The following is a 15,388-nucleotide window of genomic DNA, read 5'->3' as shown; positions in this document are numbered from 1 at the left end:
ACCCCTTAATATCTAATAATAAACAAATTAAAAAAACTTATACAGGGTGGCGCACCTCATTCGCCTCGGTTGATTATACGAAAATGAAAAGATGTAGGAACAAAATATTTTATGTGTATATGTGGGGAGGCAATGTGTACAATTTAAAATTATTTTGAAATATACAAGGTGTTTCAGAACTAAGATCCATACCAAAGTTTTATTTTTTTCTTATTGAACACCCGGTATTTTATTTCATTTTTGGATTCTTGGACCCAAAAAAAGATATTTATTATAAGGGTTAAATATGTTCAAAATCTTTGGTTTTTGAGATAGTTAAAGATATCCAAATTTGCATGGTACAATAGAATAGATTATTAACATCCTATACATTACTTTTCAGAATTAATTTTTGTGCTGAGTTTAAAGGTAGAGAAATAAACTTTACAGAAAAATGTTATTGCTTCCTTAAATTTATACAGAGGTATCAAAAATTGATGATCTATTTTAAGAACTTAGTTTACATATAAACTTCATTATTTCAAATACAACACCCTGTATTTTTTAATAAATCGAAGCAGATTCAAATGCTCTTTCAAACTATATTAGGGTTTCCTATACCTATCTAGCTCAGATTTTGAATAAAGAGCATTTTTTTCAATAAAATGGCAACCAAGAGGGCTAGTGTCGTCATGGCAAGTTTCTAGTGACAGTTACTAGTACTAGCTATTTTCAAAATCGAAATTAATTTATGGGCTTTTTTTATTTATACTAGTTTACTTTTACTTAATTTACCTACAATAGTTTAATAAATAATATTTATTAAATATGTATTTATTACTTTATCAAGAAAAACGAAGTAGATCTTTGATTTATTTTACGATGACTTGTAGATATATAGATTTTCTATAAAAAAACCAATAACGGCAAATTCGTTTTTTTTTCACTTCCAACGACAGGTTTCTGCCTAATAGGTTTTTAATAAACCACACTACCAGCTCTGCGAAATAGTACAAGCAGTTTTTCAAAGGAACGCGTATCAGGAAGATTCCTATTTAGATATCTTTGAGCATAAGCCTTTGTGGCTAAGAAGCAATTTTCCTCACAAAATAAAATCTCTAGTAACATATTGTACAGTTCAGGGGCGGCTTGTCCTATGAGGCAGATGAGGCAGTGCCTCACCAATACATTTGAAAAACTACACGTATTAATCGATACATCTTTAATCACAATTTTATATTTTTTTTCCTATTTGCATCAATAATAATTGTATTTTTTAACCGTCATTTTACAATAAATTACGTCGATGGTATTCCTTTAAACGCGCTTCCTTTCCCATATGCGACAAACTCGACGATGTATATCCATCTCATTTGTTCTTTAAGAAGTATATGTGCAGAGGTTTGCCTCTCGTCTTTCCTTGTCTAGCGTATTGTGGTATATCGCACTGACGGAGCGACAGCGTTCACTGGAATCTTAACTCTATAGAATGAAAAGAAAAAGCATAGGCATAGGCAAAACCTTTAGTTGAAGAGAGATAAAATGTATGGAGTAGTAGCGCGTAAAAAGACCGTATTGAGGCGAGCCTGAAATGTAAATTTGAACCTTAAAAGCCGTTTGTTAAAAATATGTATCACTTCCCGATCAGTTCCCGATCAGCCCGAGAGATTTTAGGCGACAGGCTCAAAATGCAGAATTGCATTATTTGGGAATTTGGCTTAGTTTGAATCAGAGTTTGAATTAATTCTGCCGGTTATTACACTGTTTTGTCTCTAACTGATTAATATCTACATTTTTTAATGCGAATTGCATGATTAATTACCCTTTTTACTGATTATTGTACATATTAAGTAAATACCTAAAAAGTGGGCAGTGACTAATTGTTGATTGATATGATGATTTAGAGGGACCATGCATCATCAGAGGACTTCCCTAGGTAAAGTTTTTCGAATCAGTTCTAGATAAATTGTGTATAGTCAAAAAGTAAAGCGACCTGGATGGGTAGAAAAACAAAATTTTACCATACAGAGTAAAATATAAGAGAAAATATCCTGAGGTCGCTTTGATAAAAATTTACTGTTGCAATAGCCCTATGTAATAGGTACCGTATGATCGAGAAAAAACGGCGTCAGCGTTGGCTATGAAATGAAGAACGCTGTCATTTTATATCTAAATTTATATGGAAAATGTCATCGATCGTCATTTCCCAGCCAACTGGACGCCGTTTTTTTCGATCATACGGTATAATACTGCGAATCATATTACATAAGGCTATTTCCGCAACTGCTAAAAATTTAGAAATATTTTAAATACAAAAATGTGCGCTTTTTAAGTCTGTAGGTATCTAAAATACTAAAAATAATATACAGTGTGTATTGCGTTTAAAAAAAAACTGTGATATAGCATTATAATATTGCAACGTTGGCCGCGCCATAAAAAAATTCCTGTGAATGTGATTTTTCTCGGATTTCTTCTTTTATCCTACATCATCATCATCATCATCATTAGCCGTTTGTCGTCCAACTTTGGACATAGGCCTCTCCCAATTCTCGCCACCGATCTCTGTTCTGTGCTGTGCGTGTCCAATGTAGTCCTGCCACTCTTTTGAAATCATCGTACCATCTCATTTGAGGGCGTCCTCTCATTCGCTGTCCTAAGTATGGCCTCCATCGCTGAATTACCGTGTTCCATCTATTGTCGGATTGTCTAACTGTATGTCCTGCAAAGCTCCATTTCAATCGTGCCGCCCTGGCTGTCACATCCTCCACTTTAGTCCGCATTCTTATCCAGCTATTTCTTTTTTTATCCTTAAGTTTAACTCCTAACATAATTCTTTCCATGGCTCTTTGGGTCCTCGACAGTTTTTCTATATTTGCCTTTGTAAATGTCCATGTTTGGCAGCCGTATGTAAGGATTGGCAATATGCATTGGTTGAAAATTCTGCTTCTCAAATATTGGGGAAATTTCTGATTTTTGAGTATCCACGATAATTTTCCGAATCCAGCCCATGCCAACTTGCTCCGCCTAGTAATTTCGGCCGTTTGGTTTTCTTTTCCTAACTTGATCACCTGTCCCAGGTATATGTATTCTTTAACTGTTTCCAGGGGGGATCCGTTGATCGTCACGTTGTTTTGATTTTCGGTATTTGTCATCATTTTTGTTTTTTGTATATTTATCTTTAGGCCAACATTTTCCGATGCGGTTGTCAGCTGGTTTACCATTGCCTGAATTCCCTCAAAAGTGTCAGTAATTAGGACGACGTCATCGGCAAATCTCAAGTGATTTAGTTTTTTGCCGTTTACATTAATGCCATATTCCGACCAGTCCAGTTTTTTAAAAACATCTTCCATTGCCAAGGTAAACAATTTTGGAGATATCACGTCTCCCTGACGTACTCCTCTCTTAACTTGGATGGGTCTAGTAGTATCTCCTATTTGTATTGTCATTGTTGCGTTCTTGTATATATTATGGATTAAGGTTCTATATCTTGAATCAATTCGGCAGTTGTTCATTGCTTGTTCTACAGCCCATAATTCGACACTGTCAAAGGCCTTTTCATAGTCCACGAAAGCAAAATACATGGGAAGATGATACTCGTTTGCCTTCTCAACCAATACTTTCATAGTCAGCAGGTGGTCTGACGTACTGTATCCTTTACGGAAACCTGCCTGTTCCACCGGCTGGTAGTTGTCGAATTTTGATGTTAGTCTGTTGTTAATGACTTTCATGAAAAGCTTATATACTTGAGAAAGCAAGGATATTGGCCTGTAGTTTTTTATATCACCTCTATCACCTTTTTTGAATAAGAGTACTGTCAGGCTGTTATTCCAATCTCTTGGTATTTGTCCGAGATGTAGACATTCGTTAAATAGCTTTTTTAATATCGGTATCACTATGTCTTTTCCTTCCTTTAGCATTTCTGCTAATACTTCATCTTGGCCTGGTGCTTTATTATTCTTCAGGTTTCTTATGGCTTGTTCAATTTCGAATTCATCTATATCCGGCAGTTCCTCGGATCCAACATTTTCTATTTTCAGTTTTAGTTTTTCTCTTGTAGGGGTGTCTGCATCTTTCTTAGACCTATATAGGTCAGTGTAGAAGTCTTCTACTATTGAGGTGATCTTTTTTTTGTCTCTCTCTTCTTTTCCATTTGGGTATTTTAGAGATATCATTCTTTGGGTTCCAAGTGTTGGTTGTAAGCTTTTTAGACCCCTGTTGCTCTCTATAATTTTCTCCGCTAACGCTTCGTTGTGTTCTTTTAGGTCTTTTTTGACTTCTTTTTTGATGATTTTATTTAGTTCATTATATTCCCCCGTATTCATCCTTCCATTCGTCATGAGTTGCCTCCTTTGATTCATCAGTTGTTTCGTTTCCTGACTTAACTTATTTACCCTAGTTTTTGTCCTGCTAGCGACCTCCAATCCAGCTCTGGGGAGCTCCTTACTTATTCTATCGTTTGTTTCGTCTATATCTTGTCCATCCATTTGTTCTAAATTTATATTATCTTCAAGTGTTCTTCTGAATTTTTTTATCCTACATACCTCGCTATATTATACGTACTTAAGCAATAATATATCAATAAGTTAAATTCACTCCAGTTTTTTACCACTTTTTAAAAGATGAAATTTTTCAAATATGAATTATCATGGAAATCCCGCATATACATATAGTGCTTCAAATAAATCAATAGTGTGATGTATGCTGAATTTTATGCTGAACCCAATTCTGTACAGAAAAATGGTAATGCGATTGCAATTTTAAAGAAAATATTTTTTTAGGTATGTACCTTTTTTATATAGAACTTCCTCGTACTAATGGCCACCCTATATACATACTAATAAAAAATCTCTTCTAATGTGCCTCACCATCTTCCAGTGCTACGAGCCGCCCCTGGTACAGTTCGTCTGCTGGATCTGTGTCTATGAAAGGAATGCGGACTAAAACATTTAAATAAACAGCAATATATTTTATACGTCGACTTGACGAATACGTCACCGCAAATCGCTCCGCCCACTCATTTTATTGGCTACTTGCAAATTTTTCGAATTTTTATTGATGGGACGCGTCGTCTAATTTTTTACGAAAAACATCGATAGAATATCGTTTCCCCTCTCACGGATACCCCGTAGCCACAGAACGGACAGACGTACTGTATCTATTCGTTCTGCCACCAGATACTACTTTATTTTTTTTGATAAAATAATGAATACTTATTTATTAAACTATTGTAGGTAAATTTAAGTAAACTGTTATAAATTATAAATAATAATGTCCAAAAACTAATGTCGACTTTGAAAACAGTTACTAACTGTCACTAGAAAATTGCCATGGCGACACCAGCCGTCTTGATTGCAATTTAATTTAAAAATTGCTTTTTATTCAAAATCTGAGCTAGATAAGTATAGGAAACCCTAATATAGTTTGGAAGAGCATTTGAATTTGCTTCGATTTATTTTAAAAAATACAGAGTGTTGCATTTGAAATAACAAAGTTTTATATAAAATATATCCTTAAATTAGATCAGCAACTTTTCATAGCCCTGTATAAATTTAAGGAAGCAATACCATTTTTCAGTAAAGTTTATTTCTCTAACTTTAAACTCAACATAATAATTAATTCTGAAAAGTAATGTACAGGATGTAATAATTTATTCTATTGTAGCATGCAAATTTAAATATCTTTAAATATCTCAAAAACCAAACATTTTAAAGATATTTAACCCTTATAATAAATGACTTTTTTTGAGCCCAAGAATCCAAAAATGAAATAAAATACCGGGTGTGTTCCATAAGAAAAAATATAACTTTGGTATGGATCTTAGTTCTGAGACACCCTGTATATTTCAAAATAATTTTAAATTGTGCTCATTGACTCCCCACATATACCCATAAAATATTTTGTTTCTGCATCTTTCCTTTTTCGTATAATCAACCGAGGCGAATACGGTGCGCCACCCTGTATGTATCTCAAAAGAATGAAAGTAAAAAAAGAAAGTTGCTCTAGTATGTCCTAAGACAGTAACAGTTTTGTGTCTGTCATTTTAATTATTCATAGTCAAATTGACTTTAATATTTATTTATTATCTATTAATAACAAATACCGTATAAACATCGACATTTCCCATATAAATTTACATATAAAATGACAGCGATCTTCATTCCATAGCCATCGCTGACGCCGTTTTTTCTCGATCATACGGTAGTACTCAAATGGGACAAAAGACAAAAAATAAAGAAGATGAATCTCTTTACAATCTTTACATGTTCAAACTTCCGTCTGTATTTTGACCGGCCTCCCCTACCTACTTCTTCCAGTGTTTCAATACGCACGCGTCCAGGTGAGTTAGTTTGTTGCCATGGTAGTGGGCTGGCGGGTTTTCAAACAACTGAATAGCGTTCGTTTCTGTTTTTAGTTACGTATAGTTTATTTGACAGGTTATATAGTTTCTCGTGCGGTCCGCGTTTTGTTTCTTTCGCATGTTTTCGCGAAAAGTGACGTCAAATTGTTATTTGTCTTCCGGCCTAAAATTATTTTAAACAGTTGTTTTTAATCGGACCAGCTAGTTGAGTTTATCGTTTTTATTAGTAATTTGTGTTTTTGTTATTAGTGAACAACTCTTTAAGGATTATTTGTATAAATTGGGCAGGTAGGTTTATAAGTTGTTTGTATTGTTATGCCTGAAAAAATTATGAATTGAATTTTTGAACAAATGCATTGTCGAAGTACTGTTATAAAACTTATTAGCTTTTCTTTGTCATTTACTTTATGTATCACAAATTACTGTCATAATGAAAGAGCAACTAATACAAAAAGTTTGTCAAGATCACAGCCGTAGAGGAAAAATAAAAAAATAACATCAAAAATTAATAGATACATATTGGCTGTGATATTGGTTTGTTATTTTTTTGAATCCTAAACGGAATTAACACATAAGAGTATTTTGCAAGGCAATCAATTACCAGACTACCAGATAAATAAAAATAAAGAAATATTAAACAAAAAATCGGGTCTGGTAAACATTAAGTACCTCAGAATTTCGCAATTTTTATTTTTTTAGTCGAAAGCTCTATTGCTATAGAACAGTTTAAAAGAAAAAAAATCCTTGGATGAAGCACTTTTGAACCAAAAAAAATCATTTAAAAGTGTCTAAAATGCTAACCAACCTATCACAGTAAATTATTAAAATATAAAAACCACAGCTTAACACCTGTGTTAACACCCTCCACAAAGAAAAGCTAACCAAAGCAACCCAAATCCTATACAATTTAATAATATTTTTGCAAAATCACAGTTAATTATTAAAATATAAAAACCACAGCTCAACACCCTCCACAAAGAAAAGCTAACCAAAGCAACCCAAATGCTCAAAAAAAATGTATGATCCAACAAATTTGTTGTCTTAATATGCTCTATTTACAGTAATCTTTCAAACCAAACCAAACCAAAACAAAAAAAAGTGTGAAATTCCGAGGTACCTAAAGTTTACTAGAGCCAAAAAATCAAATAAATGAATATAAAGGATAAAAATTAAACTAGTTAAGTTAAAAATAAATTGCAAATCAATATAAATAATAATAATAAATAAATAATGTATTTATTATTTATACATTTTCTTTGACAACTTTTAAAAACCATTACATATTTATCTTTTGTATACATCAGTGCCTTTTTGCAAATTCTCTTTCGTTAAATACTATCAACATTTTTTTCTATTAGTTAAGACATCTTCGCAGTACAATAATTTTCCTGTTTATAATAATTTAAATTTCTTTTCCGTGTTAACAGTATAAGCAATAATAACTTCCGTTGCAGTAGTAGGTACACATACATTTAGGTCACTTTAGGTATTGAATTTTTATTGACATTTATGAGCATTTTAATTTTTTCTATCTTTTTATTTTTACCTGAATGTTTCCATTTTTTTCTTATTATCTTTCCTAGTGGTTTATCTCAAAAGCAAAATGGTTGTATTTATTAGAGATATAACATTTTATTTCTGCTTTTGAATGATATAGTAGTTAATATTCCGTTATATTGTTCTACCATTTAAAGATATTACTCCAGTCCATACTATTACTACCGTATGATCGAAAAAAAGTTCCAATTGGCTTGGAAATGACGATCGATGATATAGTCCACATATAATTTTACATATAAAATGACAGCGATCTTCATTTCATAGCCATCGCTGACGCCATTTTTTTTTCTAATAGTCATAGACGGTAATAGATATGCTAAACCTATTCAGGTTTAGCATCGAAATTATCCTAAGCTGTAAAATACAATTTGGTATTTAACATTATATTAATAAATAGACCATTTAGATAGATGTTTAAAAGAATTTTTTTCTAATTGGTTTGAATAATTGGGAGTAAATTTTATGGTAGGGGGGCCTTTTATCATACTATTCTAGTGCGTTCTTAGGGCCACTAATAATTTATTTTATGCTGTCATTCAATAATAGTAAATATATTTACTTAATAATATTAATTTAGTCACTATTATAAAATCTTTGTCAATTTTCTCATATTATCTAGGAATGAAGGGCCCAGGGGAAAACTTGATAAGCGCCAATTTCGTAATTTTAGGATTTTACAATATAGTAGGTCTAACTGGTCCCTTCAAAATGAACAAACCCTACAAGGCAATATGAATAAGTTGTTAAATCCTATGATATATGCCTAGTAAAAATATAGAATACACTGCAAGAACCTGATAACTACCGGCCGTCCAGTGCTCTCCTGTAAAATCAATGAAATGGCGCTTATCATATTTTTCCCCGTATTTCTCTCATATTTTCCTTACATTTTGATGCTTTAAAATTATTTACTTATAAAGTTCGCTTTAGAGATTTCTAGACTTCCTAATACCTATAATAGTGCGTAATTTATTTTTACATTATTTCGTTGTTTTTTCAATCCATCGACAATAGATTTTCATTTTATGTCTTTGCCAACAGGAAACATCTGGATTCTGGATATATCCAATTTGATAGTTCAGTGCGGTTCTTTGTTTCCGAAAAAGACAACACTGGCCTACGCAAGACAACATTTTTAGTAAAATATTTGTATTTTTTTTTTAATTTTTGCTAAATGTTTGGCTACAACGCGTATTCTCATGGTAATAAAACATATAGTCATAGTTTTCTGAGAATGTCACTATTGAAATAATTTGGAATTAATTTGCTTTCTAATTTATATTTTAATGCTTAAAATATTTATATTAACAAGCATAATTGAATAGCTAATGAACTACTTCCACTTACACACATTAATTGATAGTAATGTTTGTATACGTATTGTATCTCATATAACAAGTTTGAAGTTTGAAGTAGGTACGAGTATAATGTAAATTTCAGAAATCTGCCTAAGGGTACGAACATAGTGGAGGCAGGTTTCTGCTTTCCGGCAACCGGCGCCGTCTCTGGGGACCTATTCTTGACCACTCGCATCACCAAATATCGCTCGCATCTCGCATCTCTTAAAAAGCCATATAACAATACACAGATGCGTAACTTTGCGTATATGCATCACGTGTATTGTATATGGCTATTTCGGAGATGTGAGGATTCGGAAGTAGATAATTAAGAGGAAATTTACCTGATTAACTAACCTAACCTAACCAAACTATATTCAAACGCCGCGCCCGCCTCGCCGGGGCCGCACATAGATGTATTTGGTTTATAAACCTGGCCAAAAGTGATATTTTTTATTTTTATTTTTTATCTTAACTGAATACAAATCTATAAATACTAAATGTAAGCACGTTTATTAGTTATTAGCTTTTTTAAGTCGTAAGTTGACTATCAAATAAATAATATATTTCAGTTAAAAGTATGAATTATCTTGAGTGTATTCTGAATATTTCTAAGATTATAAAAATAGTGGAATTGTTTGTAGTGCTTTTTTTGCAAATTGTTCATAATAACTGTCATGATGGATACAGAGCCAGCTTTGTTTGTTGGCTCTGTTCTGTTTTATGCCATATTTTTATTTTGAAACGTTTCCTTCTATTCTATTTTTTTATAATGTTTTATATTTAAAAAATCAGTGGCATTTTTATAAGGTGTAAGACTATTCGGCAATATTCCGCATGGAAATTAGTATCCGTTCAATGCTTAAAGTCTCCAGCATTGGAATATGCACAAAAATCTTGCCAATATTTGCCACTGCCAAAAAAAACATTGATTTAAATAGATTCTTAAAGGAAATAGTCTTTACCCTATTAACACCCATCCTCGCTCAAATATCGTCTATAATATACAAATTACTTTCTTGTTCTAGCATCCTCATCCAATTGCTTGGTTTTGCACAGAATGGCCCTATTTGATCGGTGGAAAGGGTTTCAGAGTAGAGGAAAAAATATTGTGTAGGAAAAACAAAATGGGGTTCCATATTAGCAACCTCTCCTCTAATTAATAATTAATATTACTAGCAAAAAAGCAAAAAAATCATAAAACATAATTTTGGCCAACTTTTAGTTCTTAATACCCCCTGTGCGCCGTCGGCGCGTGCAAAAGCAGAAATAAATAAATTTTCGTTCCGGTAAAAGCGAGAACGCCGATGAACGCTGGTTGACGGTGCCTGCCTGCTTTCACTGTGAACTAGCCGATTTGATAACACGCTTTAATTTTTCAAGGTTATAAGCGCGAGGCGGCGCGGCGCGGCGCTACTATGTAACCATATACAGGGTGTCCCAGAAATAAGTGCAAGTATTTTAACTTAACTGGTAGTATAGTTCAACCCCAGAAACACGCCTATGAGGTTTTTTTCTAAATAATTTTTTTTTGAAAATTCGGAATTTTTTGAAAATATTTTTGGAATTTTTTTGTAATTTTTTTTAGTTTTTATTTAAAAATAATAATTTCTTGATAATATGGCAACATAGGTAGTAGATTAAATTTACAAGAAAGAAAATCCAGAAAAGATCCAGTGGTTCTCAAACAAATCTCGAAGTATTGAAAAGAATGTGTAAGGACCAAGAACTATTGACTACAATAAAACGACGGAAAGCAGCATATTTTGGTCATATTTTTCGAAATAACAATTATAGTTTCCTACAGCTGATCGTTGAGGGAAAGATTGAAGGACGACGAGGCATCGGGCGTAAACGGTTTTCCTGGTTGCGGAATTTGCGCCAGTGGTTTAATATAGGAGAGGCCAGTGCAATTATCCGTTTGGCTCAAGACAGGGAGGAATTCCAATTGATGGTCGCCAACCTCCGATGAGGAGAAGGCACATGAAGAAGAAGGTTCTCAAAATTTTAGCAAAAAATATTTTTTTTTGGAAATTTTCAAAGTAAAATAACTCCATTATTTTGGACTTATTTGAAAAACGATAAAGAGAAAATATGTTTCTTTTATCGAGATCTACCACCCTTTAAAATACTTGCACTTATTTCTGGGATACCCTGTTTATAACAATACACGTGATGCGTATACGCAAAGTTGCGAACGATGTCAAGAATAGGTGCCCAGATTGGCGCTGACTACCAGTAAGCGGCAAACCTGCTTGCACTGTGTTCGCACACTAAGGCTTAGCTCGATCCTGTCGTGTTAAGCCATACCTAAAATTCACACCTAAGCTATACCTAAACACACGTGCTTTGATTAAGGCTTGATTAAGGTTTGCAGAGCTTCAGCATTTGCCATAAAATAGCGAGCAATTTGTTACAACACCATATAAAATATATATATATATATATATATATATATATATATATATATATATATATATATATATATATATATATATATATATATATATATATATATATATATATATATATATATATATATATATATATATATATATATATATATATATATATATATATATATATATATATGCAATATATATATATATATATATATATATATATATTATATATATATATGTATATATATATATATATATATATATATATATATATATATATATATGTTGTTGATGTTTGACCATCAAAATCTTAAAAATAAAGACGTTGTCTAAAAATGTGCTGCAATACGGATATCGTATAATCCTTTATCTTTAATTTCCTTCTTCATTTGTGTAAAAATACCTAGCCAGTTTTACACAAAACGTTACATTCCGAACGCTTATTTTGCTACTTTTTCGGACTAGTGAAATGGACTCTTAAATTTTTTTGCGCGACACTGGTATTTCAATATTGCACAGAATGAGCTTTACTTAAAGAATATTTTAAAACTAAAGGAATTTCGACACTTAATTCAATTAACGTAGAACGTAGATATTTGTTTTGAACTATAGTCAAATGATTACGTTAATTATTGACACTAATAACCTATACAAAAGACAAATTTCAACTCTGAGACACTGGATGAAAGCTGAGATGAAAATATTAATTCATTAATTGGAATAAAAATACTATTGCATTATAATTACAATCATTGCTTTCCGTGAATTTTAAGCTTCAAATTTATTTCGTTGAAATTCAAATAAAATAAATAATAAAAATACCGTGCCCAAATGCCTAGTGTTTTTTCAAGAAATAATTATACCAATTAGACTAAAAAATATACCAAATGGTTGAAAAATGGCGTCAAAGACTGCTGGGAAATGACAGTCGATAATATTTTTGGCGAGATCAAGCATAGACATCATGACTTATGACTTGGTCCATACTCTACTATTTTACTGTTGATAACCCCATGTAATATAATACAGCGAATATCTGCAAAACCGCTATAAATTTAGGAAAAACACAAGAAATGTTTTTAATTCTGCATTTTTTAATTCTGTCCTGTGATTCTGTCTCTAAACGAAAAATAATATACAGGGTGTTGCCTATGTAAAATAAATTTAAAAATGATGAAAAGTGCTCTTAATAAGGAAAAAAGTAATACTCGATGAAAGATCGATGAAAAAATTATCATAAATCATCAAGAAAAAAATACGCTTTAAAACTAAATCTTAAATAACGTAAAACAATTTATTTTAGGTATAGGAACATGTATAATCAAAAAGTAACGAATTGAAACCCCTTTTCACTAGTGAAATGAAAAAAGTGGGTTTCCATTTGAAACAAAATGATTTATGATTATTTTTTAATCGCTCAATTCCATGACAGCTACCGCCATTATTATATGACATTTGAAAATTTAATTTCTGAAATAGATAGCCACATGTCTTCTCTTTACCTCCACTGTGCTGTGGAAATCATTGGGCGCGTTCAGGGACGGTCAGCGGCTGAGTGGCTGAGTAAGCGGTTTCCCTAAACGGTCTCTTTTTACACGCAAAAACAGTCAGCCGCTGAGCAAAATACTCAGCGGTCGGTCAGCCGCTGTGTTCCCTGAACGCGCACATTAAATTTGACGTTTAGACTATACACATATTTTTGACAGGTGTTTTTTTCGTCCAAAAATTTTAAATATTTTTTTTCTCAAAAACGCTTAATGTTAGATATAGAGTATTTAATATCAAAATTCATAAAATTTTACAGAGAATTTAAATATGTAATAACAAATGGGGGCACCCATTTAAAATAAGAAAGTTGCTGTCAACTTCCGGTATTTCCGGAAGTGCCGCCATATTGACAATATTTTTAATCGATTGATTTTAAGCCGCGTACTCACTGGCGAACTGCAACTGTAACTGCAACCGTTGCTGTAACCAAATTCTATAGTGTGGACGCGTTGCGAACCAGGTTTGCGAGCCAGCTTCGGACAGCTCGCAGCGAGCCGCCAGTTGTCGGTTTTCAGGACGAACACAAAGAGATTCTCGGTTGGTTCGTGGACGTCGAATTACGACGATCGCCAGTGTGTACGTGCAATAGTCTCGCAACCAACAAAAATATGAGTATGTGGGACGAAGAAAAGGTTTTGGCGCTAATTTAAAAGTACAAAAACATGCCTATAATATGGGCTCCAAAAAATAAAGACTATTACAAGAGACATTTAAAAGAAGATACTTGGACAGAAATTGGTTCTTTAATGGAACATTGTGCTTGCGCTTGGAACATTGTTGAGCGATTAAATCAACTGAAAATAAAGACATGTTCATTCTAGAAACAAAAACAATAACGAATGAAAATACTCTTATCTAGTTTATTTTAATATTATTTTTATACGAAAATATTTTTTTAAGTACTAATATATTTTTAGTAATTATTTAGTTAATTTAGGCAATGCTTTAAAATAAAACAGCTTCTGGTGACTTAATGACAAGTTTATCACCAGTGCAAAGGGATTGTAGATCTTGATATTTAGTAATATTATAGGTTTTGGCCCTGAGTTTAATTTAGAATGTGATTGAAAAAATTAGTTATCATTTTAGGTTTACTATTCTAACTTTCATAAATTACCGGTAACCGGTAACACACGGTAGACACATATAATTTGCCTGTTTTTTATTGCATGAGCAATACAACAGATCCAGGGTCTATTTTTCATCTGGTCGGGCCCTAAGGCCCAAGCAAAAATTCGGGCCCTCTTTTCCAAAAAAATTCAAAAATTCAAGAAATTGTGAATATTTTACAACCTTTAACGGCCCCCGAGACCACCGGTTCCAAGGCCCGGGCCTTATGGGCTTTATGGTAAAATAGGCTCTGAACAGATCTAGTAAAATTGCCCGAAAACAATTAACTGAAGTGGAATTACCCGAAAACAATTGATAAAGCCGACGATATCTCTTTCCCGTTTTACAAATAAGTCCAAAATAATCGAATTATTTTTCTTTGAAAATAAAAAAAAAATCATTTTTTGTTCATATTTTGAGAACCAATGTTTTTTTTTTCGATTTTTTTTGTAAATTATGCTACTAACTATGTTTCCATAATATCAAGACATGTTTAACAAAAATCCAAAAATTTATTGAAAGTGAAAAAAACCTCATAGACGCGTTACTGAGGTAGAAATATACCGCCCCTAAAAATATTTGCACTTCATTCACCCTGTATACTAGGGCTAGCATTTTTGGTCTTGGATGGCGGTTTTCATGTGTACGACGAGTACGGTCAACACAGGCTTAGCAAAATAAGATGTACTGAATAAAGGCAGAAGGCAAGTATTTTCCCAAGCGCATGGAATCTAGTCACTGTAATGGAATATAGCGCCATATTAAGTGGTTATGTAATAAATACTTCGTATTTTTGCTCTCTTCGACTTACTAGATTGCCATAGCGATTCGCTCCTCTACATGTAAACGCCGACCCAAGGTTTCGCTTGCCAGCAGGGTATGATAAGTTACTAATCAAAAATCTCATCCCTTATTCTCATTTTTTAGCTGACCATACCAACAGGTATGGTTACACGATAACTCAAAAACCGCTAAACCGATTTTAACCAAATTTGCAGTTTTTGAGATAATTGAAACTAAAAGAACTGCCTACCAACTTTTTATTAACATATTTTAGTATGGGCGGCTATACGTGCCTCCCGGCGCCAATTTTT

The 15,388-nt window shown here is 32.7% G+C and overlaps 1 protein-coding gene across 3 annotated transcripts in view; it reads left to right on the top strand.

The window, feature by feature from the left end:
• The first annotated feature begins 6,351 nt into the window (after nt 1-6,351).
• LOC115876054 (bicaudal D-related protein homolog) overlaps nt 6,352-15,388 on the top strand; it is a 138,047-nt gene continuing 129,010 nt past the window's right edge. For all 3 annotated transcript variants that reach the window (XM_030891730.1, XM_030891729.1, XM_030891728.1), the window contains exon 1: nt 6,352-6,625. The gene's annotated coding sequence lies outside the window, so the exon portion shown is untranslated. The remainder of the gene's footprint in view (nt 6,626-15,388) is intronic.

Source organism: Sitophilus oryzae, unplaced genomic scaffold (genome assembly GCF_002938485.1).
Source record: "Sitophilus oryzae breed Bouriz unplaced genomic scaffold, Soryzae_2.0 scaffold_1396_pilon_pilon, whole genome shotgun sequence".
NCBI classification, from domain to species: Eukaryota; Metazoa; Arthropoda; class Insecta; order Coleoptera; family Curculionidae; genus Sitophilus; species Sitophilus oryzae.
The sequence above is the reverse complement of the archived record's forward strand: the minus strand, read 5'-3'. Positions and strand labels throughout refer to the sequence as shown.